Genomic DNA, 27251 nt, shown 5'->3' with positions numbered 1-27251 from the left:
GACAGCATATTAAAATTTACTACATGTGATTAATGTTTCAACCAAGTTTCACTCACTTCCGTTTCAATATCGCTTATTATATTAAATACGCTTATCAGATGAGAAGAATCTTTTTTTATCCAAATGAATATTTTTCTTTCTACAAAGCTTAAAGTAAGCTAAATTCTCAAACCTCACGATAGCATTGCTAGTCTACAGAAACTACTTCAAACGACCGAACTTCCTTGTGGGGAAACTCACCTAGCTAAGTATATACTTGGCATTCGTTTAAATATTAAACTGGGCGGAGATATCTAATTCAGCGGAATCAGATAACAAGTTTTTCGCCGTTTAGTTCTCGCTTACACAACCCTCTGCACGAAACATTAGGGATGGAATGACAACGATAACTCGAAGTTCTCGTTTCGTCTTCCTGTTTCCGATGTCTCGCGGCTGCGAAATAAAATGCGAAGCCAGAAATAAGTTATCCCCGCTATCGGAAGCCAGAGTTAAGGCTAGCTATAAACAAGCTAACTTGGTTCCGTGTATTCCGGAAGGCTTTCATATTGGCATAACTGCCTCACCGGCAACTTAATCTTTTGCAGTTCAATAACTTTGCAACTTGCAGCCTTGATTCTCGTAAACTTTCGAACTGTGCCGCCCAACGTCGGTTTCCTGCGAAATTAAAAGCGCTCTGCGCAGATATATTTCATTATATCACACAAAGTACACTAAACTAACCGTATTCAAAATGTCTTCGTACAATCTTTGTCCACGGTTCAAATTCTTAAATCCTTGTATTTCTCTCGGTTCGCCAGCTCCAACAATAAAAATTAATTTCATTCCTCACTGATTTTATGACCTCGCTATATCATACTCCGTACTACCTACACAATCTCGCGTTCTATCACGTGATCCCTTGCAAAGAACGTCGGAATGCAACCAGAAAGAAACCTATACAACATTCTGCCGCGCGGATGCCACGGTAAAAACATCTCAAGCACGAATCCCGACTTACGCGGCAAGCAAAAAGCCACGATAGTCACGACGATCCATGAAGAATCGTCCCACATAAAAAAAGAACAATAAAAAAAGAAAAAATGGAAAGGGAAAAGGAGAGGAAAGGCCGATTTTCCAAGCTCTCGTTTTAGGTCAGTCCTATCGCGATTCACATGCGGTGGCAGTGGAGAAAGGAGCGGAGCGAATTTATCTAGCTTGCCTGAACAACAGGGCGAATGCAGACTCGCGGAGACAAGCGTTGACGTTCAAATCTTGGCGAGATAACGGGGAAACAGAGGGCTGAGAAATCGCGAAAGAACGGGACGACGAAGGGAAAGGGGCCAGGAAGACGCGTTCAGGGGTCGTATTCCGATGGAAACGAACTCGGATGGGGTGGTGGCTGCTCGATAAGCTGCTTGCTGGAAACGCCTTAGCCAAATGATTGCCTTTGGCCGTGTAGAATCGCGGAGTCATGCGTACCCGCACGCCTAATACAGGTACAATTCGTGCTCGTTCTTCTGGTGTAGCCGGGCGAAAAAGTTGGCGCGAAATAAATCGCCTTTCTTCTGGCTGCTTCGTCGAAGTCGTAAAGCATGGACTCGATGGCGAAATCAATTTTACAAATCCGTCGCGCAAAAACGCACGTCTCGAAACTTTACGCGTGCACTCCGTAGGCGAGAGATTTGTTGGCCTCGGGGCTTGCGAGTTCGTTGCCCCTCGATAGAGCGTGTTTTAGTTGGGTTAACAGCCGACGTTTGTCGCGGCGATAAGTTATAAGGGATTTGCCGGGACCTTTAGCTGAATCTGAAAAATTCGTCGGGTTTCGCGTTTGGTTTTATCATTGTTGTGTTTTAATTTGATAACGTTTAATTTTTGGTAACGTTGCAACAACTTTCAACTTGTTTTATAAAATTTATCTAATCTAACGAACTGATGGAAGAAATGTTTATTTTATTATCTAACGAAATGTCATAATTTGAAAATTGTTTAGATATAGTTTGTAATATTAATATTACATATATGTTATAGAATAAAAAGAGATTTTGTACGGATTGAATGATATTGCGTGGTGCACTTTGTGTAAAAATGTATATCTATATTTCTTATATCTTATTCGATTTATATATTATCATACCAGTGATAATTACATTATTACGCTGTCGTTAACTAGCGACTTTATAGAAATTATAATATTTTTTGATTTTTATTTGTCTGTGTGATTAATTGAACGAAAAAATGGGGATCGATTATAAAGATTTAACGTAGACACTTAAAACATTGTTGAGTTTAATAATTCGTTGCTGAAAATTTAGTCGAAGTATGTTTAGTTGAAATTAATAATTTAAGAAAATAATAGAATGATAACAAGCAAATCCATGACTGAAATTATCAAGCTTGCTTGAAATGTAGTACGAGAAACGACAATTTCATAATATTTCATTGGAGATGTCAGGGAAAAAGATATTTTATTGGAGTTGTGGAACATCGCACGCTTGGAGTCGAGTTATATTACGATATAAAATTGTAATTAATTCTTTTACAAAAGGACGACTATTAAATATATATTAAAATGTAAATGTCACTGAATTATACTGCAACGCAATTTAAAAGTCACGTTGTCCATCACGAGTTGCTTTCTCTGCATTTACAAATTTACAATTTAATGCAATCACAATAACCAGAGCATGACCATTAAAAATGCGAAATGGTTGCATTAAAAAATAATATATTAGAATTTTATTATATATATCTTTTGAAACCATCGAACTTTACTTTAAGGTAACCCACAATCTATCTTTATGGGGAATTCTCATACTGCATGACCTATTTTCTCCCAAGCCACTCAAGCTCTTTTAATCAAATTTCCACTGAGTACTCTATTAATAGTGCTAAATAAATTAAATACTCGCATTCTTCAGAAACCGTATAGAAAAAAGATTAAACGATGGATAAAGAATTGTTCAGAAACTGATGAACAATAATCGTCTTTTTTTCTAGTGTAGGTATTATTCCATATATTTAACAATTTGTTAAAAATTGGAAATTAAATTTGTTAGAAAGTATTTATACCAAATTCTATGTAACATTATTCTACGTGAAAATGTTACAGGCACTTTATATTCAGTGTGCTTCAAAGTATAGAAAATCTATTTTTAAATGGTTGTGTAAAAAAGTTATAGAAAAAGCATAGAAATAATACTTTTTATAGCACATTTAATATCGCACTAAATTATCAAATATCACTTGCGAAGTAAGGGAACAAATTCCGCTAACAATTTTTCAAAACGAATAACCAACGGCCTTAGAAATTATAAACTATAGCACTTTTCGCAGCATCCGTTTTCTTCCGCTCCGCCATTTGAAACCAGGATCCTCCGCAATTAATTTACATCTTCGTAACCTCCTGGGAAGGAGTTTAAAAATGAGAACAGCTGCCAATCACTTAATCTTCGGTGAAATATTCCTCTTCGTTGACGTTGCACCGATGTTGATCTAAACGAGTGCAATAAAACACTAACCTCTGACACGATTTTGAACCATTTGTTTAGTTAGGAATTTATGTGTATAAACCCTTAACCACGTGAGTATCATTTTTTGTACTAACGTAAACAATCACGTTTCCTCGTATTCCTAAAATTACTTTCTTTCATTCATTTCATACCTCGGCCTTTGAATTTTATTGTATTAAGAACTAAAAACAAAATTGTGCACCTTTCAGCGGTTAGGTCGGGAAAAATTGCACGTTATGAAGTTAATCAACTGCGGCAAAATAAATTCAGTTGCTTTACTAACGTAATTCGATGATATATTCGTATCGGTTTCTTGTATCGGTGGAATCTTAAAGGGAAACTGTCGGTCTAGAACCAGCGTTCTAGGTCGAATCGATATGAGCAGTGGTCGGATATCGGACAGCTAATAGTAGCGGGGTGGAATTTCTGTAATTAATAGCGTGAGAATAATAAGACGATACAAATTTTTCATTGTTCGAAAGTTTGGAATGGTATTGGAGAAGATCGAGATGATTTTTCGAAGCAATGAAGTAGGCGTCGAAAGAAAAAGAGAATCGAGTTAGCAACAAGATAGAAGATAGCGACGATCGATAGGGAAATGAATTTACGTGTTTCTAACATATAAAACGCAAATACACCAAATAATTTTCTGTGACGACCACAAATAGAAATTATTACAAGTTACATTTTTCGTCTTCCCTGGAAATGCAATAATTATAAATACACTATTTTTCTTATCACATCCTTAATAACTGGTTTATTAACTTTTCAACTTTTAACGTTTCTTCTTAACTGTCCCCAATACTGAGGCAAGTATTTGTTTGAACGTTTCATTGTTTGACAGAAATTCACAATGAAAACGCTACTGAGTTTTCGGGCAATCCAATAAAAGTCCCAGAGAAATCCAATAGAGGTTCGTACAAATCCCAAGATATAGCAAATATTTTCGTTCACATCCTCGACCACAGATTCTTCAGATTTTCATATAGGAAAAGTAGACAAAATAGGAAATTCTCCATTATTTAGTACTATCAAATACATTTTACGCACAAGATGTCCTAATAAACTTTCCCCGGAAGGGCGTCCCTGCAATGAGGATTCAACGAGTCAAGATTATTCTCTATCCGACTGATCTCGCGCTAACCTCGAGAATCTCACTCTATTCAGAGTTCAACGAAACATTCCCCAAAAATCCACCAATCTACCCTTGCATCAACACACTCCACTGACCGCGAAATAGCTCATCCATCTAACCAAGCATCAGGAAAAACGCACGATGCTTTTCTAGATGAATCGATGTTCTTCAATTTGCCTGTTACTTTTCGTCTTCTGCCTGAAACTACCTACCTGTTAGCTGGCAATTTTATACTCGTACACGTTGTAAACATACATTGTATTTACAGCGGTAATATCCTCATTTTCCAACGAAGTGGTCTTTCTATCGATTTCTAAGTTACAATACGATCAAAAAGTCTAATTGCAGTTAAATCTTTCCGAAATTCAAGTTACGTAACCGAAACGTTGCTATTTGTATGCTCGTCGCTGCAAGTCTTCGCGGTATTTGAATAAAAGCATCGAGTAGTGACGTCGATTGATGTATCGACAGTTAGGGTTGGTTCGAACGTTCCACCCTCCTCGAAAAAACCACAGGGCAAGTACAGTGAACAGAAAAAAATGGTAGGCATCTGAATTGTCCGTTGGACAATAAAATCTATGTCTCACACGGATACGCTGAATTCGGAAAGCGTAAAATCTAAAATCGTTAATTTTCTTCAAAAATTTACTTTTCCTAATCACGTTACTCTTCCAGCAGATATGCGTGTGTACGTGCATAAATTGCGAACAGGTGTAACATTGTGACACAATTGCAAAAATGTCGTTCGTTCGCATCGATCCTTAAACTTATAATTTTGCCTGGTGTCGCAGCGGCTTTAACAGCTTAATAGCTAAAATATACGTTCTCAGCACGATCCGTAAACCATTCTACAACCCCTTTCTCGTCGCTAGCAAGCATCATGGTTGCAGTGGCGCGTGCATAATGTCCAAAGGATGCTCTCAGCAGCGAGTTCTGCACTGGATCGCAGCGAACCTTGTTTTGGTTTTGCCCAGCCGCGCTGACAACGTTATTGTTTGCCAAATCCGCGCCAGTTAATTAGCATTTTCATCGGGTTGTCAGGCCACGCTGCCGATGACGCGGCACCGTTCGAGACACGCCGGTTTAATGGTTTCCGGTCAGTGTACGGTGATATCGGTCCCGATCGTAACCCAGTGCAAGATATTTCAGCGACGCGGCAAGGGTGGAAAAGCGCAAATTACCTACTTTTAGTACAACAGTGAGTGCAGGGATACGAACTATACAGGATGACGCAGCTAAAAAGGATCATTTAATATTAAATATTTGCCTTGTTTTCTGTTGTATGCAAGAAAAAGCTTCTCGGTAAAATAAAAGGTACATTTTAAACGACATTTTTTAAATAATTTGCTATATTTATTTTTCGATTCTTTTAATTTCGGTAACTTTGTCCTGAAAAGGCAAATATTTAGCTGATCCCATTCAGCTAGGCCATATTGTATAGAACAAAAGGATGGGTGATGCTTGGATATGTTAATTAAGACAGAGGAAATTAGGAAGCATTTGGTTAAATGATCGCGTGGATATCAAAGTAGGAAAGAAATTTCTTTTCTCTACGTAATATAATTATTGCATAACGTTAATCCACGTGTAAACCTCGTGTGGAGATATTTTGCACATGGCAAGATCAATTTCATTTTTATTTTTAATAGGATCACGCTCTGCTTTTAAATTTTAGGGAGGGGGGGGGGGAATGTTAAATTTTCTCTTTCATTTTTAAGTTTTGCTGAGCTTGCGCTTTATTGCGTTTCATATAGCCCATGGAAATGGAAAACAAAAATATATATGTAATTGCTACTTGAAAAAACGAATTAAAAGTCATTTCTGTTATTTAAAAAATATTGCAACTTCAAACGACAGATATGATTTATCGTGTCTACAAAAATTCTGTTTTACACATTTTTCCTATTAATTGCCATTTATAAATATATATGTACTCAATTTATTTGGAAAACTGCACCACTTTTATAAAATTCAGCCATGTTAAAATACTAATACGAATAATTGTTGCATGAACTTGATCGGAAATGTTTGGTAAAACGAAACGAAATGAAGTTTGTTGAAAAAAGCAGGAGAAATTTATGGCCGAAAATTATGCTTTCTTGTTCGACCGTGCTTTATTTGGAAAATAGTAAATCACGAGTGAAACATATTTTTTCGTACCACCGAGTAATTTTCAAGCGCTCGCCGACATTCTGATCCATGATAAAAAAACGAATAATGCAATTGTATCTGTTTCCTCTGCCTTCTTCTTTTTTCGTTATTTTCGAAACACTAGAAATTGAGATCATATGACTTCTGGATATTTTTTCCTTTCCGAACGCTGCAGATTTCCTTCATTTTTATGGACATTGGATAACAATTCTTGATCTTACGTTATTATACCATTCAGGTCTTAGTATTTTTGATTTTAAACAAAAATTATTCAACCTTTCTTCGACGCTTCTCCACACGAACACCTTACTTAGCCGACTATCTTTAATATTATACTATTTTTCACGTCTATTAACAATCTTAAAATTCCATGCACGCATTAATCGATCGTGAGTGAACTAGTAATGAGGTGGTAGTTGGCGTGGTATAGAATTTTGTTCGTATATATACCAGTAATTTATTTACGAGACGGCGCGTCGAATAGGCAGGCATTACAGCATGATTCCGCTATAAATGAATATTGGTTAGCCGAGCATAACATCGCGATCAATTATGCAATCTGACGAGCCGGTACTGACACGAAATTACCCCGTTGCTCGATTCGAGGTGAATTAACAATGTTTTCCATCCCCGAAAATCGTTCAACTTTCCACAGCTCCATTTCTCGAAACGATTCCTCCTACTGTGGTCTACGTGACATAGCAGCTGGATACCGATAATTAATCATTTTTCACCTATCGGCCAGATACTTCATGACATAATGTCGTTTGTACTACATTTCGATCGGATATCATTGCATACAGGATGAGCCATGTAAATGGTATTGTCTAAACACGAGCTCTGTCCGGAAACAATTTCACCAATGGATACATCTTTCTACCTAAATATATTGCTGTAAAAAAATAGTAATTCGTAAAAAGAAAGATCGGTATATTTAAATCTGCACCCTGACAATTTTTTTGGAAAAATAAACATACGAGAACATCGATAATGTTAAGGCAATCTTGAGTTCGATACCAGTCGAGGTAAAAACACGGTAATCTTGCGATTTCGTCATATTCTTTTATTCGCTATATTCATTAACGGATTATCGAATACAGTATCTGCCTAAGAACTTTATTTCTAACGTCTGAAAAAGCAGGAATTTTTGTAATAAGAAACAGATAATTCTGGGAAAGACTTTTACGTGATAAAAAGATTGCACGAAGATACAGAAAAAGGATTGTAATACCAAGAAACTTAGTGCAAGAACATTGGCAAAAGATGCTGTAGCAGTAAAGAAAGTGGCTGTAGTTGTAGTGCAGGCACGCCAAAGACGGGATTGTAGCAATTGAAAAAGTAGCGTAGGTACACTAGGGAAAGGATTCTAGCAATAAGAAAAGACACAATGAGACCCAAAGAGATTCTAGCAAGAAAAAGGTAAAAAGAGGTACAGGGACGCCAAGAAAAATTACAGGGCGCATGGGAAGGAAAACTTGCGACAAGTGAAAATATGGCAAAGAAAAACCAATGTGATACTTAAACGAAACAGATTTCCAAACGCGTTCAACTAACCTAAGTTTCTATTCTAAATAGAATTTATTAAAGATATGCAGTAGGTCCGAACAGCGCCATTCGAAACAGGATAACTTTTTCAAAACTGGACCAAACGACTTGAGTTTTTTCGAGAGGTTAGAAGGGTTGGTCGACTAGATAAAGTTTTCAATATGTATATAGCTGACATAACTCTTGAAAATGCGCAGTTTCAATTTTCATTACACGTCCAAATAAAAGAGTTGTAAAAGGTGTCGTGTACTATTTTCTTCGCGATTGCAATCAATTGCATTTTTCTCGAAACTTTTTCACACGTTTTCTAGTCAACTAATCCATTCTGACCTCCCCAAAAAAAGCAAGTGGTTTGGTCCAATTTTAAAAAAGTTATTCCCTTTCGAAAAGCGTTTGAATATTTTCATTGCTCGCTGTAAAGATGACAGCTTTATTTGAAATGGGATTAAATAAATATAGAATATTATATAAATATATTATATTATATTATATAAATATAGAATAAATATTAAGTAAATAAAAATTATTTATATACTTGCGAACGCAATTAATTCTACAATGAAAAGTCTTACCTTCGTTTGATACGCTTTGTTTAAACAAACATGACACTTTCTCGAGATATACGACAAGTTTTGTGGATAGCTATATGCAATATTTAATTTCTAGGTTGAGAAATTTCATTCTACGCAATTATAGATCTGAAGTCCACGATTTCGGCATTGGCTCGCTTCCAGGCTGAATCTTGAAGCACTAGCTACGATCGAACTCGAGGACAAGGATGAGGACAGAGAGGAACCAGATCCGTTGAAGGGATGTCCTCTCTGCGCTGGATAATTTCCTAGCTCTTCAAACTTACTCTGAAATAATTCGGGGGAAAATGGAGAGTATTACTAACCGTCTCTAATAACAAGGAATATTTTACCGGCTCAGCCTTCTTACCACATTCTCGATGTTTTCATCAACTCGCACCGAGGAGAACGAAAGATTGCGAAACGTAATTTTCTTTGATTAAATTGCATGTCGCGTCGGTCGATTCTCTCATAGCGTAATTTCGCTCGCAGAAAGTATCGTTGATTTTTGGTTCTTTAACTCGAAGTTGATCGGATCCATATGACCTTCTTGGGGTTATAGAAGTTACACATGACTGTTTTCTTCTTTGTATTGTGGAAAGGACATTTAAATTAGTTGTGTAATCTTTATTCGTATTTATTTTTACAATTTTTGCAAAATTGCTAGAGTCTCCTTTTGCGTTATAGTCACGCGTATTGTTTCAATTAATTGGTCAAAAGTAATATACCTTTCGTAATTTTTTTTTCCTTCTGACAAAGTGGATAATTGTTTAATCTGAAAATGAAATATTTTCCTTTTACGTGCACGCGGGCGTAGATCGTAAAGTGTGTGCACTTAACGAAATCTGATAGTCGAGTATAAATAAAAGCGCAGTTGAGAAACGTGTGTAAGTAGATCCCTTTTTATTTTAATGGGTTTCTGGAATGCGAGACTCTTACGGAGATTGAATTAAATTTCACTTTTCCTGTGTTATGTTTAATTTAAAATTATTGTGCAGTGGTAACACTAGCCATAATGCCGACTGTCCACCGTCTTATTTACGATCGCGTCGTGCCTCTCGCGTTTCAGCCTTTTCCTGCCTGCACGTTCTAACGAAAATAATTTATACCGACGCTAATTAAAATTCCAAATAAAGTGGTTATCAATGAAACAAAATTTGATTAATAAATACGAAGAAACAGAGCAAGCTACAATTTTGTTTTTTTTTTTTTTTACTGTATTCAACAACTAAATGCGATGAACGATTTAGAAATTTAAACAGATGATATATTTTTCTATCCAAGTTCTACGTTGTAAATTGTATTTACGAAAATGCAAATTTGCATAAATATCTACTTATGAATGATGAACAGCGTAAATCTTGACGAAATCGCAAAAGTTGCTTAACAGCGTCGAAGCAATGGCAAGTGATTATTAGGCGCTTGACATTGTTCATGCAATTAAGTCTCATTGTCGCGATTGGTCACACTTGGTTACAATATGGGACCGAATGACACGCGTTAACGCACTGACGGCTTAATTGGTTTCACCCTGCACCCCTTTCTGATCTGCCACCCACGCCACACAACGGTCGCGTTAGCATTGTTGCAACGCAGCACAGGAGGCTACAAATCAATTGCGAAATTCGCGGTAATCACGCGAGAATAATGGTGTTCGTTCTTCGAGATCGATGTGGCAACGATTTAACCGGAAACCGATGGGTCCACCGCGAGAAATCCCGTCCCATTCCAACTCGAACCTTCGTTCAACTTCGTGTTCTATTATCTATAGTGATTTTACACAAAACATTTCGAACAATTTTAAATCAATACAATCAATTTAAGTGATCTTTTTTGTTGATAAATTTATTTCGATTAAATAAGGAATAATTTTAATACAGAGACATATGTATATAAAAATATCTTTTCTATATTATTTTATATATTAAAATTATTTTGCACTCATAATTTGCGATAGCTAACATACGTAACATACTCAAACTTCAACATACCGAAGCTCCAAGTTAATATAATAAGCTTGTGCTTGTTTCTTACGAACACGTTTTCTTCTTGTAATCAACGATCAGCGAGAATGTCTCCTTATTATCGCACGAAAACGCAACGATTCTCGATACTGAGCATCCACAATATGCAACAATAACCAGCGATTCGCGGAGCGTGACGCGTGTGCGCGAAACCGCCATTAAGCGTATGAAAATCGGGACTGAAATCGTATCCGACGTTAACGATAAAGCTCGATAACAGGCGACGCGTGCTATTAAACAATTTTATTCGCGGTTCAGCTTGGTAACGCGGCGTTTCATGATGTAACGTCACCTAAATCTCCGCATGGTGAAACATCGCGACGCATCCTGACGGAATAAACATCTACGCGGCCTCGCATGCACATTTATCACGAGTTGGCTCAACCCTTATTTGTCACTCATCCGTGTCCCTCGTAATCGTGTTTCGCGATCATAAATTTTAATTTCTCCGTCGGCGAAAACGGAGCAACGAGATGCGGCTTGGTTCCTTTGCCGGTGAATAGCCGCATAGATCAGAGCTGTTCGCCGGCCCACCGACGACAATAGCGGGCATCCGGTTCCTCTGCGGCGATCCCGAAACGCCTTAAGTTCCGCTCGAACGATTATTTGTCTTTCGTGTGACTTTCGCTCTATCGTTTCCCTCGCTCTGATGTTTTGATTAATTTTTGATGGCTCGTGCACCACAAAGCCTGTTAACACTTTGACTGCCACGCCGAAATCACATGTTTCACTCAGGACGCCACGGGAATATTTTTATTATTCAAAGCATATAATGACAAAATAATAAATGTAAGACAACATTGTTCCTCAATGGACCATTTATCTTATTGGTGGTCACGGGTGACCATCGTGGCGCCTTGGTAATAGCTGTTAGCTTCGTTTATTTCAACAAATCATTCGTATTCGTTGTTTCATCGTAAACAAAACGTCCAGAATATATTGTTGAAACGTGTAGAAGATATTAGTAAACAGTATGTGCTCATTCTATATATAATAAATAGTAAGGTATGTTCACACTTCTAATTTCAATTATATGATTATAAAGCAGCATTTACGATTATTTTCTAAGCTGTGTTTATAATAATATTCGTGGATTACCCCTCAAAGATATGGATGCAAATACAGTGCACCGTTAGATGCAAGATTTGTTCTCATTTTTTTTTTATTATGTTCTAATAAAGATGTTTAATTGTTCAATAAAGCACTTTTTATTTCAAAGTATCTTCTAATTATCGGTTATATTCAAAATGCCCTAACTGTCAATTTTCATTTTTACAATTGTAAGAAATTCAAGCGCTCCGGACACCAATAACCACCGTGGCGTCACAAGAGAAACCGTGGCCGGTAATATATAACCAACGTGGCAATTAAACTGTTAACATAGACGGTGAATGACGATAGTATTCGATGACGTTGATTGTACGCACGTACGTGGATTAATATAAACATGTACATAGTTCCATTAAAAAAAATGCTGGTAATTTTGAAATATCCTTGATCCCATCGTGTATAATGTATTCAATTTGGTTGTTATATGATTATTGTACATGTACAGTTATAAACGAAAGGTTATGAACCCTAGAATAATTTAAATTTTCTTAACAACATTTTTTCGTATCGCCAATATTTCCGATAATATCCAGCTGTCGTGGTTTACGTGCCTCACCTTCTGTAGTATATTATTTCAACTAGAGTTCTATCAAAGTCTGTCACGTCACCTGAAATTGTAGTTTCATATCACATTTCCAACTGACTCAATCTACCAAAACTAATAAATAGCAGGAAACCAGCTTCATGCCATATAATATATGTAACTAGCGTACAAATCATTGTGGATGATGGGAACTTCAACGTAAGTTTAAATATGCCACACTATCTAGTGTAATAATTTAGTAGCTTGATATAACAATAAAAATATCAATAGCTTTTTATTGTTAATGTATATTTTAAATACCTGTAATAGCTACGGTATACGTAACTTGCAAACAATTAACGACAAAATTCTTTCACTATAATACTTTAAAGATTCTTTAAAAACTCTCCAAGGAGCTGATCCTGTACGCGAATTTTCTACGGCGTACTCCTTGAACTCTTATATTTTTTTCTCTTTTGCCTTATTTCTCTATCTCTTTTACTCAATTTAGCCAATCTCTGTAGACATTCGACCACGTGCAGCTAGAATCTTAAACGATCACGTACTTTTTCTTTCTTATCTTAAATCCTCGAAATTGTCTCGCTGTCTATAAACATTCACGCGAAACTTTCCAGCGAATTATGAGCTATCAACAAGATAGTATCAAACAAACCCAATTTTGTCTGGGTTTTTATGTTTTGCAATGTAATGTAACAGCAATGTAATAGTGCCGAAGATGTGAGTTTATGGATTGTGCATAAATATTTTTAGTACGTAAATTACGCATGTATTTTAAGGTATTTCATCTTGAGATGAAATATTTCCTGCGACTTTTAGCTGCTTTTATCATTTTTGGAATATATAGAGAATATCCGGATAATAAAAAATAACGAAGCTTGACATATAAATTAAAATTACACGAGATCGTTGAAGTAAGATATCGTCTTTGTAGGAAGAGTTATTGAAAAAAAACACTTTTGTAGCTCATTCATACCGCGTAATTGCTTAATATTTCCACGTTTTTTCGCCTTTAACGTCAAAGAGAACTGATTCCATTCAAGAAACATCCTGTTCCCATAGATGAATCTTTAGACGAACATGATTTAATAAATTAATGAGGCAAATTGAATTTAATTTCTTCTCTTTAATTTCACGTTCGTTTATTCGCTTACAAGAATTATAAAAAATTCCTAACACGAGTGGAATACCATTTATGAGTGAAATAAAGGAAAAGAAAAAAGCTTCCGTCGAAGGCAGTCGATTCGCAAGGAAGTTATTTGTGCTCGTGTCGATGGAAAACTGATCTCCGCGACGTAGAATGGAGTCTTTCCCCGAATAACCAACGGATTTGCTCGCGGAAGCGTCACGTGAACGCGACCGAACCGAATAAATTTTCACTTTAGGAAATTTATGAAGAGAAATCGACGATTCTACCAATCCCAAATCAACTGATGCCTTCAGCGTTGACGCTTCGCGAGAGAAATTATACCTCGGTAGCTGCAGGATTTTTCAAATAGCGTGAAGTATCCCCGATATTTTGCCACGATATTGCCAATACGACGTGAATAATGCTCCGTAATATTTTTACGTATGTTTCTAGCCGCATAGAGTCTCTTGGTAAATTGCATAAATCACAATTCTGAAGTAGTAACTATTGCGTTTCTTCAATAAATTTTAACGTAATGAATTTGGTAAAATTGTATAAATACCTTTATCTGTTAGCGAGCAATCTCATTGATACGTCATAATAATTGAATTATTTTCCACCTATTTCCGTTATCGAATTTCATGAAATTTATAACTTTTTGAATAGTATCGTACACGTTCGATAATTATAATTACAAACGAATGAAACTAAAATTCAGTTATAATTCTGGCGAGGAAGTTGAACGATAGGAAACATCTGTGTAGTGATCGGAGTAATAGGAGAAATTTGAGGATGCCTAATATCCCGAATCCATCGGTAAGCGGGCGAAAAATGATCTTGGAGGTGACGTACTATCGGCATAAACTACTTCCACCGGTTCAGAGCCATTTAAGGCTCGCTATTATCACGTGAAGCAGGGCGATCGATATGGAACATTATAGATTCACTTGGTCTGGCGAGAGTCTTTAGCAAATAAACCGATCATTTGATTGCAAATAAAATTGTTCGATTCGAGTAGTAATCTCACGTGTTCATCAGGCAGAAAAACAAAGAAATGCCCCTTTTTCCGTTTGATGAAGTAGCCTTCCCTTCTTTTCAGTTTTCCGATAATTGGAAGAATTCCTCGACCGAGCCACTTGCATTATTAACTGCTGCTATCGCATATTTTTGTCACGTCTCGGCGTCGTTACCGAAGCTAATATTCCTGCGAAGAAATAGTCCAGTGATTCAAACGCGATCCCGTTTCACAGAAATTATTTGTTTATCGGTGATTATAATATATAGACTAATGTTGAAATTTAATTCGGATTAATAAGCTTCCAGAACAGAGTTTATTCGTATAGACATTGCATAAATGTTTCTAGGTTCTGTTGTTGCTTCCATTTCAGACGTTGCGATTAGCTGATTCGTTTCGTGATTTTTGTCGACTATTTGTCGATTATTTAGATCCAAATTTTATGGATTTCTTCGTAGTGATGCCAATTGAAGTTTCATCTGTAAACGTAAGAATAATAAGATCATCATTGTTATTATAATATAAATTCATCTTTCGAACACTCGGCCGCACCTTTTCCTGTCTTTATCTTCTGTTCAATTTTATCGTCAAATTTGTTTCGTAAAAATTTGACCAAATTTTCAGGATTATCAGACAAACTGTGACTTTTCGTTCCACTTTTGGAGTTCGGCTGTCAGTAGCAAACACGTATAAAATGGCAGTTGTATACAAGGTTTCTGGCGGGGATCGATATTTTCAGCAGGGTGGGCAAGATTCGAAGATTAAAATCAACGCGGTTGCCGCACCGGGCGGAATTTCGAGCATGGCGTTTGCATTAGTCTGATCGGGTAGCCCGACGAATATCGAATTCCCTTTTTCGGCCTGTGGAAACCTTTTGGTTCATCTGAAATTTCGTCAGCGTGCTTATAATTTCGAATGAAATACGACCAACCGGCGTTGATCGATTATTTAAAATCACGGCTAGCCATCACATCTCGCGATTGTATTTCGAGACTAGCTTACCACTTACAACGTAGTGCTACTGAAATACAGAAATGAAACGAATATTCTGAAGATTGTACGACATTATACCTTTACTTGATACAATTGCAAAATTGTATTGTTTCGGGAACTACATAAATCCACTGAAAGCTCGTAGGAAATTCCATTATGTTTGCTTACCATTTTGTATTTTGTTAAATTCCTCTAGACTTCCATAGAATATAAAAAAGTTTTAGCAATCAATTTAGCAACATTCGTGACCCGATCATTCCGCGAAAACCATTAAAAATGTCTATTTAAGCCATTGTGTTACGTATAAAAAGCACTCAAACTTTTCTCCTCTCTTATTTTTCTAAAAAAATACTACTACGTATGAACAAAATACTGCGAACACCTATACGCGCATCATTTCCAATAGAATTATTTCAAAATGTAAAGCTTCAGTTGCGCTTCTTGAAAAGCTTCTCGTATGATCTTCGCGATTAATCGATATACTGTTCGTGTGTTTAGAGGTACGCATTCATTTTCAACAGGATTAAATCGTTTATGACGTCCTGTAAAACGTTATTTTCGAGGTGGTAGTAAAATAGTCGGGGCAAGAGTACTGTAACTTATTTTGTGCATAAAGGTGTAGCATAGACCATACTACCAAGTAAATGCCAATAAAGATTCGTTCGCAGGGAAAGTTGTTGAAGTGAGCTTTCAAGGTGGGATTTTAATGGAACTAACAAAACGAAGAATTACATATAACAAACACGTTTTAAGTCGTTTTAAGTTATTTTTGCTTCGTTCTATCTCTATTTACTAACTTACGCAATGAACTGTAAACTGGGATAAAAATTTTGTTGAAAGTTTCGAATAAAAAATTACTAGCCGAGTAAGATGATATATCTATTATTTGTACAGTGCGAAAATCATCTTCGAGATATTTTATTCAAGCAATGCTCAAGCTTGGCAGAATATTAAATTCTAACAAATTTAATATGTCATTAATTTAATATTCTTCGTATATAGTTCAAAATTGTGTGTCGTCATCATAATAAGAATAAAGCACATTAATTTTCTCTATTGATCGTAACCCGCATGCCACTTTAGTATTCATAAGACTTTACAACCTAAGAAAACAGGATTACGTAAGTTGAGATGAGTCGCAAAAAAGTTATTAACAAACGTTGTAAAAGCGAAATGGTGGTTGATGCTCGTAAAACCAATCTCTTTGAGAATAATACATTCTGCATCTGGTATAAGTTACAATTGTATGCCCGTTATATTGAAAAGTGTACAATTTCGACATACTGTAAGATATTTGTTTTGAAAAATGTAAAACGTTTTAATAGTTAAATGAACAATGAACCAGAAAAAGAGATTAACTAGGTTGAAGAGAATTTTTGAAATTTTTAGTCGATTGATTTTAAATATATATTTGGCAAAAGATAATTAACGTGAGATTGGTATACACGTTGAGAAGTAAAATATATATTTTTTGGAATACCGATAATTTCATTTCATTTTTTCAAAAACTTGTCTCGTAACTTGCGGGATCAAATTTATCGCTTCTGTTGACATACGTAGATTAAATTTGAGGTTGCGTTTCGTAGGAAAATTCGTAAATAGTTTTACAAAAAATAAATTCAGTCAATAATACTTCCCTTTTGGTCCGTAAAATTTATTTACGGTCTCTGGCAGAGTCAATCAAAGCTACTTAACAAGCATCGAAAAAAGTAATGTAGAATTTTTATTAATGAACATGAAAACTTAGCTCTTCGTTGACGTTAAAGCTAAGTAAATTCCTTTTACCGCGATATTTTTTGTAACAGAGTTTGGAACTATTTGGAATATATCTTATCTAAATATTCTAAATAATTATTACTGTATAAAATATTGTCAAATATTAAAGTAGTCTATTCTTTCTATATTATTCGGCACCCTGTCTCGATTTCTTCAGAGTAGGCAATCAATTTTACATATAAATTTCACGAATGAAAATCGAATGAAGTTACCTTAGAAATACCAGTACATTTACTCAACACCAAAGCCTTGTACGAACAAGTTTGATTCCATATTTTTCATTTATTTCCTCATATAACATTGCCGCTACTCTAGTTACTCTAATTACAACACACGTTTTGTAATAAATAATCAAACTAAATTTTCCTTGCTGTAATATCACCAAATATTCAGAAGGGAAGTTATATTATCGATAACCGATATTATCATATTATTCTCATATTATTGGATTATTAGTAACTCACAATTAGAAGCGAAATAGTAATTTGAACAATGCCTGATGGAATAACCGAGCGAGTAATTGCATATAAATAGAAGGAGCAATAATTATAGGAGGTAGTTTCACCGTAACAAAAGATGCGGTTTCCCATCCACCAGCCATTAGTTTTAGCATATGAAAAGGCGTAATAATGGACAATAATCTGCATACAAAAAGAGACGGAAGGTCGGCTTAGATACGCTGTTGGAAGTGTTGAACCACGTATCCAACTTGGAATACGTGTAATCGCATACTTGAACGCGTAAATTAACGTGGCCGATCTTCGACTCTTAGTCGTGGTTATGTTAATCCATGCAATCTATTCGCGACACGCCGAAATGCCATATTGATTTACGGATTTGCGGCCACGTGACAAGCGATATTTACAAGACAAATAAATTCAGTTTCGTGAGTCGAGGTTTACCGACCCTTTTGAGATTTAGACACACTTCAAATTGGCATTTATGCTTTAACAGATGAGCAGAGACAGTACATAATACATAGAAGGATCAAATAATTAGATCAATTCAAATAATAAATAGGTTTATTCGCAAATAGCGTTGTTCGCTGTTGGATAAATTCCAGGATTTTATTTGTGAAATAATTTGCTTTCAAATAATATATTTACCAAATATTTAATTATCCAAATTGTTGATAACTCGATCGTCCAGCAATGGAGACATTCTTTTTCTTCACGATCTTTGAACTTTAAAGTCTTTAATAAAATATATAATCTAATGATATAAATATATATATATATTATCGGCATATATACTCAATATTTTAAAAAATATTACATTATTAGTTTAAATGTTTGTAAATAATTATTCTTGAATTACAATATTACATCTTAAAAAGTAGTTCACTTCTAACATTAACTTTTGCAAATATATCGAAAATTATTAGGTTGTCCGAAAAGTTTCTTTCGTTTTATAAGGAAATAATGGATGCACAACATTTTCCGTTTTATATTATTTTATCGAATTACGTATGATCCATTTTGTTTTATCAAAATAAAGATCACAGCGTTCGACAGATTAGGTTTAATATTTGTATAAAGTTGCGTCGTTGTAAAAGACGTGTCTGTAAGAGAAAGACACTTTCCGGACAACCTAATTTGATTTCCTGGACGTATAATTTTCTAGCGAATTGATAATATGTAAATATGCGAAATAATCGTTATTGTGTTACTTTCAGTTATTTAGGAATTTAATAATCGAACAGTGCATAATGCTGTTTAAAAGTGCACACACTGCCGCATACAGAGATTATGATATACTAATTAACGTAATTCCTTAGCACCTTCCATTCCCACTTACCTGTTGAAATATTTAGAATCCTTGAATACGCACGCGTTAATGTTTCAACGTACACTTCTTGCTTGAATTCTACAGTGGAAACAGCAGCCAAAGTTTGATCGGAAAAGTTTCAGGCATCCCATATAATTAGTTATGTAAAATACGATTACCACGTCCTCATGAATCTAATTTTGCAAATGTGATAGTGTGTGTATGTACAGTGTTAACGAGCCACGGTTTACGAGCTTTGACTTTACGGTAGAAATGAATCAATCGAGACATTTCAGCTAGTTGGCAGTAACTGTGTTAAAATTATCCACGGGGAAATATGAATGGTCAATCATCGCAAATAGACATGTTCCATTATTATGTCCCGTATTATTAAATGCTCGCGAATTTTTTTTATTTTATTTCATTGGAATTTCTACGTTAAAGTACGTCTACAGAATATTAATTTCATGGTGACTAACTTGACGTGTTTTATGTAATCGTGCTTTATTTCAATTTCGTGATTGTTGCTGCAATAACAGTTATTAAATTTGAAAGTTAATGACGATGAGAATTTTTCTGGTTTAACTCAAACGAATTACATTTCTAAATGAAGCTTTTATTTCTTTGTAATCTATAGGTATAACTTAATTTCTTCTTACTTAGTCTTTCAGCTTCCCTGCACTTTTATAATTAAAATGCGCAAAAACTCGTAAATTAACATTTTCAAAACATTTGGGATTACCCGAACGATTTAAAATATCAATTATTTTCAATTTTCCATTGAAAAAATTGCTTTATACACGTGCTGAATTGATCTTACAGTTTGTTCATGATTTTACTTTGAAGAACAGTATGCGAAACTGGACGATCGCTAATCAGATCGAAATCAGTGCAAATTAGGCACTCGGTCTCTGATCATGAAAGTTGTGGTCCAGGTTCAAGACCTGTTTAATTTACACGCGATCTTCCGTTTGTTTCCACGAAAATTGGAAATTACGTCACGTCCCTACGGTACACTGAGCCTTTATTAACTTATCCGATACATTCTTACGCAGTCTGCATAATCAGATCACGACGACAATAATAACAGCAATTTTAATTGGTTCTGTTTGATTTACCACTGGTATCCTGCCTTCTGTATATTCGACAGAACGCGTAATTTATTTGTATCTCTGATAAATACATGACCGGTCTTTCATTTATTATTATACTAACGTTCGTGATTGAAAATTAACAATTTTATATAACTGACTCTAATTTCAGATGTTTTATTTCTTTTATTTCTTCCAATATTCAACCAAGAATAACATTTTATTCAATTATATACATTTTTCTTAAAAAAAGAAAATTTGGCTATCAAAAATGCTACGAATTTTTCGAACAATTTAATACAGCCCGTACCAATAACAACGATAATGCTAATAATAACTAACAATAATGATAACAATTCCTCTTCCCATTTATTCGATCGAACGTATCGTAATCTGTATCTGATCTTTGGTTTATTTCGTTCGTTCATCCTCTGGCGAATAATTGGTCCGTTTTTGTGGGCAAATTTGAAAAAAGCTGATCGTTACCGGGTACGATGGAATTTTTGCTTCGCGTAATAAACGAATGGTTCGGTCTTTAAATTGTCGCATCGCTGAAGCCGTTACGGGTTAATATCTTTGAACCAATAAAAAAAGATAAATTCGCAGATTTGCCCGTTTTATTCGTGCGGAAATGGTACACCACTAATGATACACCGGAATGGAGTAATAAAGATTTAGATCTGAGCCTTCTTGCGCGATAACTCGCCAATTAATGACGTTAGTGAATTGACAAGTTATACGGGTTGTATGTCGCAGACTATACGATTTTACGACGAATAAAATGACTTGCGAATCGTAGAATTTATTTGCAAAATTTTGCAGTGATACTTTGTAGGAAAATACTCTTCGTTTAAAAACAGATAGGACTATTTTGTAGCCTGTAATAAAAATATTTAGGAAATATGTTATTATAGGAATTTTTTTTTATCCTATATAATAAGTTTATTGATCGATAGATCTATTTACAATGGATTAGACAGGAAACGATGGTTACTTAACGTGAACTACATACAGTAATGTGCTATGATTAAATAGTTCATTCACAACTCACAACTAATAGTTTGCAACTCATAACAACTCGACAACTCAACTCTGGACTCCTCACAGCTCGACTTCTCACCACTCGACTCTCGACTCACAACTCGACCACTGGACTTTCAAGTCACGACTATTCAACTCGACTCCTTCCCACTCGACTCCTCGGTAAAACTGCCAGGCCCTTTTTGGCCTAACGGCACTTAGGCTTTCCCGCGATATTATTTATGATTCACCAGATATTTCTTAGGCCATTTGTCCACGATACTACATTACTTTTAGAAAATTGTTGTTCTTGAAATTGGAAACTACATAGCCTGTAATATTTAATCTCCGTTTTAATAAACTACTGAAAAATTATCTTCTGTTCTTTCTTCTAAATGAGTTGTTCTATACCAAATTTTGTTCCTTGCTATATTAAAGAATCGTACGACGACTTTTCATAAAGATTAAAGAACTCTCTATTTATCAGACTTTATTTTATTAATTATTTCCTAAGCATACACGCATCGGGAAGCTACAGTGCCAAAAAATATTACTTCGTTAACCTTAATTCGACTTCTTTCTCGCCTCTTGTATTTTCCAATATCCCTGAACGCATTATCTCGCTATCTTCACGGACTAGAAATACCACAGCTTTATTAAATACGGGAATACACCCTACGCGGCATCCATCAACGAGAAAAAGGAAAAACTACGGGAAAAGTAACAAAAAGCGTGCATAAAAGCCAACGTACGAACGGGAAGATAGCAATTATGGCAAATTAATGGTAATTGTGACCCTGTTTACTTTACTAATGAATAAACGCGTGAATCTTTTACAGCTTGATTATTTAAATATTCAATTTTCTAGCGTTAAATATCTCTCCCATATCTCTCCGTGCTAATATACGTTAGTAACGTGCGAATTTTTATCCATCAAACAAACCGATTTTCCATTTCGATTAAGACGAATTGTTTTCGAATAACTATGTCTTCTCATAGTAACTTTGGTACTTTCATTTTAAAGATGTTCTTATCTTTAATTAATTAAATTCTATGTCACTTACAGGTATATTAATAAATCAATCTTTTGTTTGTTGATCGATTAACGTTAACTTCTAAATTTTCTGACGCATTTATAAAACGAATCCTAAAAGATATTTGTATATTTCATACTTTCGTAACGGCATGTCCCAACTTTTGTCGATCAAACCGGTCAGTTTTTATTAACTGAATTGTTTATCTACCATGTAATGATGCGATAATATTTTCGTTGCAATTCTAATGGCACATCTTATCATCTTCGTACGATAAGGCGCAAAACATACAACCCGAAATGAAAGAAAGCAGGTATTTTTATAAAAGTGTTCTTATAGAAACGTGATTATTTATTGGTAGAAAGACGCGTTAAAATTGATCGGTTAAAAATAGCTATGCCCGTGTCTCGCACGCCGTTAAAAGGTTAAAATAATATTTGTTATGCTGTGGATCGTTGATAGGCTGACACTGAGTCAGAAATATCTCGTTAAATGGAAGGTACTATGTATAATGAATATGTGCTTGTTAGAACATAATAAACGGTTGACCTGTTTACGTCTAGCAGGTATCTCGCGGATTCCAATATTGAACGAACGCATCGGAATTCTTTCGTTGAAATCGCCCCGCCAACGTGTGAAACCGTTTACAAATAAAAAGTAACATCGTGAAAAATTACCGTGGCCAGTGAAGTCGCGGAAACGTTTCGAAAACCCGACTGGTTCTTGCTCTAAGAAAATATTGTCCAATCGACCTGAAACAATATTTTGTCGCGTTCTCGCTTCTCTCGATACGTGCTTTTTTTACGATACTTTGTTTATCTCTTTTCGAATCGACGAGTCTAATGGGAGGTTTGTAAAATTGCCAGGATGACGGAAATATCGAGTACTGAAACCAACGGATAAAAAGCTGCAAACAAGTGAACTGACCGTACGAGATTCTGCAATGGGCAGATAATTTTTAAGATTTTTATGTTTTTTTTGTAAGGGATTACCAACTGTGCAATGAAGGGTAAACTCGCTTAAGGAAACTGAAAGGTGCAAAAGTTCACAGAGTGCACGTATGTAATTACCGATTAGATCCTACCCTCTTAGTTGTGTTCGTAAAAATAAATATGTGCAACGCGAATTTGCGTAAAAAAAATTTGCGTAAATATAGGTAGTTTGTTTTCGTAAGAGACGACATTTTAAACGTCGATATCCGTTTCAAAATTTGGCTTTATACCTGTCCTCGCCGGCAATTTCTCGTTAAAAAAAACGCTATCGAAAACGCGTCCAGAAACGAACACCAACATACAGTGAAATTCTCTTGATCTCACGAGTTTCAAGCTGCACATAAAACCGACCGTAATGTGACGCAAAGAAGGAAAAAGGAATCGAGGTGTCCGTGTATTTTTCCGATACAAGAAAAATCACACGAGGAACGGTTTTCCGTGAAACAGAAACACGGAAATGTCTCTGTGTGATCGTAGGATATCAGCGGTATCTTGGCAATAGAAACCGCATGAGTATTGCTCGAATCCTCGGATCCTTCGGATCCTCTGCTGGAAGCCAGCCTCTCTAAAATACCAGGATCAATATTATTTTTATACAGCTGACGTTTGGCGGGTGAAGCGTGTCGTCGCCGTGTGAAGCGACTTCTTTCATTTCGGAATTCCTCGTTCGCAGGGGAAAATATGGGGAGACACAGATCGATTCCCCTCGAATTGAAAAGAACAAATTTCGTGCTCGCGGCTATTTCGTCCCGCTGTCCGCGCCGATGGGAATAAAATAACTGCACCGTTAGGACACCGTGTAGAATCGTACGTAGTACGTTCTAACGTACTTACGTTCTCGTTGCGTATGGTGAACCGTCAGTTTAAAAATTGATGCTACGCGTTAACGTACATATTGAGGATAAAATTAGATTTCTTTTTTTTTAATTTTTTTGTGATTGGAGAATAATTTTTGAATTATCGTTGAAGATATACCCCTTTATAGAAGGCTCGAACATTTATCGACTGGATTTAGAACTCTCTATAAGCATTGAATAAAATATAAATTGCGAATTTTTATAATACAAATAATGATTTTTAAAATACAAATTTACATTTTTTTTCGAAGATAATGGAACTTAGCAGAGAATTGTTTCACCCACTAAATATTATAATCGGCAGTATGTTTAGATTCATCATAAATGTATAAACATGCGTAGTCTGCAAATAAATCTGACAACTACATCGCGCGTCCTTTTTATATTCAATATTTACAAGACCATTACATGTTTTACGACAGTTCTTACATTTTTCAAATGTTCAGAAAAATTGATGTAATACTGAGAGCAATGTTCCCGGTACCAAAGGAACGATTGTCACGGATATAAATGGAAAACCGCGACTGGTGCGCCTCCAGAGACAGATTTCATTTAAAATACGTTCGAACATGTATTTGTAATCGCTTATCAGGTCTTCTATCGATTTTATATTTTGGAGATACGGGAAAAACCAGCGTCAGCAATGTACGCAGGAGGAACGTAAATATTTGATTTTGTTAATTCTTCTGACGCACTCGTAATTCTTTATTTATCTATCAGTTTGCGAACGTTGAACTCACAGAATCGCTTTTAATCCTTTTTAGTAATTTTACGTAAAACATTTACGCGAAATATCCTTCCATATTTTAAAGTAACGGTGGTTGCTTTCGATTGCACAGAAATTTGTATTCCAAAGTCGTTATCAGATATTCGAAATAATATCGGTAAAATAATTATTGAATGCTTTCACATACGTATAATGTATGCCGCTGCAAATTAAACACGCTACGAAATTTAGTTATATTATAGCATGATTTACGTATGTTATGTTCACAATTTTCGTGTGTTCTAACATCTCAAAGAGTAGGTTTAATATTCCAAAATGTATTATATTAAAACCTTCATTCATTTATGAAGCTTTAAATTAACGTGGATTTAAAATGTAATTAGTAAATTATTGAAATTGGCGTAATAATATCACGCTTTCAATAACCAACATTTCTCTAATCTTGCGATCTTCCAAGCTTACTTCTACATCGTAAAGGAAAACGAGAAGATTCCTGCGATCGACAATTTTCTCATTAGCCCAAAACTACCACGTGTTTGCAGTAATCGAAGAAATATGTAATTAAGCTAATAATATCTTTATTTATATAAATAAGCTAATTTCTTTCTAAGTTCATTTCTATTCCAAAAAGGAAAATTGTGGACAGATTACCCAATTAAAAATCCTCTAATTATCGTATAAAACAAAATCCAGTAGATCAAAAGAAAAATAGTATTGCTACTATACAACTGTACAAATATCAGAACAGTGGTAACACGAACTTCTAAACCAACGATCGATTTATCTCGTGCAGTGACCATTTGATTTTCTTTCTCGCGATGGAGTCTCGTAAAAAATTGTACTGTGTGGAGAATAGCGTGACGCAGAAGACCAGACTCCTTTCGCGGTCTCGTGACTTCATTTTCTGGGCATCGCGAATCTCTTAGGGCACTTCAGAAGAAGTCAGTCACGATGCGGCCGTCGAGAAAATTGCTCTTTAAAAAATCTTACAACCGCGATCGTACGAGCGGCGCTCGAGGAGCCGATTTCTCGCCAGCCAAATAGCTGGTTCTCCCAATGAGTCACGACGTTTCACAGTTGAAAACGTATTTTTTATCGCAGCCTTAGTTACGAAAAGTAGTTTCGTATGTATCACTAAACCGTAGGAAAGCAACGTTTCCTTAGATACGAGATGTTCCATAATATTTTAATAAAAAATTAATTTTCGAAAAATGTAATTTAAAGACATTGTAACGAAGAATTTTGGCATTGCTCTTTTGAAATTATTGAAATTTTCGATCGAAGACTATCTATTAAGACGGACGATTATTTTCGAATAACTATGTCTTCTTGTAGCAATTTTGGAAGTTTGGTTTTAAGGATGTTCTTTATCATTCACAGCTATATTAAGAAATTAATCTTTTGTTTGGTGATAGATTAACATTTCATACTTTCGTAAAAGCATAACGTCGATACATTAGCGACTATAGTGATATAATATTTAATCTTGCGTTTCCATTCGCTTGTAGTGGAATTTCGAGGGAGCCACTCGTTTCTACGGGTTAGTTTTCTGAGATATCCAGCGAGCGCATCTGCTATCTCGCGAAAATGAACGTCACGTTGTAAGAATTCTTATGTTATTCCTTCTCTGGCACATTTATTCGTCGAGGATTGCTTGACGTCTAACAGTACTAAAAATTTCGATCGATTTTGACGACGCTAATAAAAATTTCAACAACCCAGTTTTCCACGGAAATTTTATTTCTTCATTTATACAGCATCGACAAGAATAACGCATATGATATAGCTGAAAGTAATAAATATTGAAACTCAATAACACCCTTGATTTCATCTGTAAATGTAATTTTATAGTTACGTATTGTAACTTTTAGAATGTTCGAAAAATTCGTAGTTCGAAAGTAGACAGTTATTCGGCGAATGGAAATTTACAAAGATGGGTAAAATATTAGGTTGCCCGAAAAGTGTCCTTTTTTCGCAAACGTGTTTTTTACAACAGTGCACCTTCATACAAACGTGAAAGCAAGTCTGTGAAATGTCGCGGTGTTTATCTCAACAGAACAAAATGGATCGTACGTAATTCGACAAAATAATATAAAACAAAAAACGTTGTGCGTCTATTATTTCCTCATAAAACGAAAGAAACTTTTCGGACAACATAATAAATGATGCTTTGTAAAACACTGCTAGCCGAAATGGGTCAAGTATCAATATTTTCTGAATAATTGTACAGCTTCATATTGCATAAACAAGAATTACACTGTATAATACTTGGAATATTCGACGCTTT

General features: G+C 35.4%; 1 protein-coding gene across 1 annotated transcript in view; it reads left to right on the top strand.

Moving 5' to 3' along the window:
• Window positions 1-27251, top strand: part of LOC117207515 (zwei Ig domain protein zig-8) — a 316183-nt gene that overhangs the window by 134818 nt on the left and 154114 nt on the right. The gene's annotated exons all lie outside the window — the stretch shown is intronic.

Source organism: Bombus bifarius, unplaced genomic scaffold (assembly GCF_011952205.1).
Source record: "Bombus bifarius isolate JDL3187 unplaced genomic scaffold, Bbif_JDL3187 scf7180000008033, whole genome shotgun sequence".
In the NCBI taxonomy this organism is placed as follows: domain Eukaryota; kingdom Metazoa; phylum Arthropoda; class Insecta; order Hymenoptera; family Apidae; genus Bombus; species Bombus bifarius.
This window is presented reverse-complemented; position numbering and strand designations above follow the sequence as displayed.